Source organism: Nannospalax galili, unplaced genomic scaffold (genome assembly GCF_000622305.1).
Source record: "Nannospalax galili isolate Female #2095 unplaced genomic scaffold, S.galili_v1.0 scaffold3027, whole genome shotgun sequence".
Lineage (NCBI taxonomy): Eukaryota > Metazoa > Chordata > Mammalia > Rodentia > Spalacidae > Nannospalax > Nannospalax galili.
The window spans coordinates 275,668-277,117 of NW_008355721.1; the positions used below are offsets into that span (position 1 = coordinate 275,668).

At 50.1% G+C, this 1,450-nt stretch overlaps 1 long non-coding RNA gene across 1 annotated transcript in view; it reads right to left on the bottom strand.

Moving 5' to 3' along the window:
• Positions 1 to 1,186: 1,186 nt before the first annotated feature.
• LOC115067678 overlaps positions 1,187 to 1,450 on the bottom strand; it is a 1,858-nt gene continuing 1,594 nt past the window's right edge. Inside the window, exon 2 of the long non-coding RNA XR_003847051.1 lies at positions 1,187 to 1,434. This is a non-coding gene — a long non-coding RNA (uncharacterized LOC115067678). The remainder of the gene's footprint in view (positions 1,435 to 1,450) is intronic.

The window sequence follows — 1,450 nt, forward strand, 5'->3', positions numbered from 1 at the left end:
TCGCCTGTCAGGCAGAGAACAACCCAGTTAGCCAGCGCAGCACCCGCGACTCCGGCAGGAGCTGGACTTTCCCGAGTCTGAGCACGGCAGTGTGGGTGCTGAGACCCGAACTTGGTTCCTCTGAGGGAGCAGCCGGTGCTCTGGACCGCAGGCCCCAAGCTCTACTTGGGACAGGGTCAGGGTAGCGCGGGCTGGCCGTGGAGGGCGGGGAAAGTGCTCCTGAAAGCGCTTCGCCCGGCGCCCAGGGACTGCTTATAGCACAAAGTAAAGCACCTGAGCACGGGACACTAAGTGAAGCACCCGGGCAAAGAGGACTAAGTACAGCACCTGAGCACAGACGACTAAGTGAAGCAGCTGAGCACAGAGGACTAAGTGAAGAACCTTAGCGTGGAGGACTTACTAAAACACCTGAGCATGGAGGACTAAGTCAAGCACCTGAGGACAAGGAGACCTGGGCTGTGTGCAAAAATGGGAAGACAGCAAAGAAAAATCATAACAAGCTGCAGAGTGAACGTCAGATTTCCCTCCTTCATTTCCCTCCTTCCTCCCCACTTCCTCCTCCCCCCACTTCCTTCTCCCCCACTTCCTCCTCCCCCCACTTCCTGTTCCCCCCAGCTTCTCCCCCCACTTCCTTCCTGGGTGAGTGAAGCCGTGACGTGTGTCCTGTGCCCCGGAGTGAACACGGCCCGCTTCCAACGCCGGCTGCCCCGAGGAAGTCTCATGTAGATAGTGTGATGCCCCGTGCGTCCCCTGCGGTCATGTGTGACGGTGACGTGTTGGCGTGTGCGGCACCCTGGGCCCTGAGTTTCCTCCTGGTCCGCATGTTGAGCTCCAGCTGAGCACAGCTGTCAACGTATCGCCTATCGATCACCTATCGATCGGTCCATCTCTTCACGATCTGCGCATCTATTGATCATCCTTCATGTGTCATCTATTAATCATCTATCGATCGTCTATTGATCATCTATGTATTGATCCGTCTATCCGTTATCTGCATATTATTGGTCATCGATCATCTATCGATCACCTGTGAGCTATCCATCCATCATCGATCTGTCCACCCACTCTTTCATCCACCCATATGCACCTATCAGTCCATCTGTGCATCTATCAATCATGTCTCTCATATACGCATGTATCGATCATCTATCAGCCATACGACTGTCTATACATCTATGAATCTATCATCAATCAAGTTCTATGTATCTATTATCATCAAACAATTTCTCTGTATTATCAAAGAATTTCTGTGTATCAATCGTCAATAAACAAATTTCTACCTATCATCAATCAATTTTTATCTATCAGTTTCTATGTATCTGTCATCAATCAATCAATCCTATCAATGTATCTATTGATCCATCCATCCATCATCTATCAATCATCCACTCGTCATCTATGTATTATCATCCATCTATCCATCTGTCGATCCACCTGTCAATCATCCATC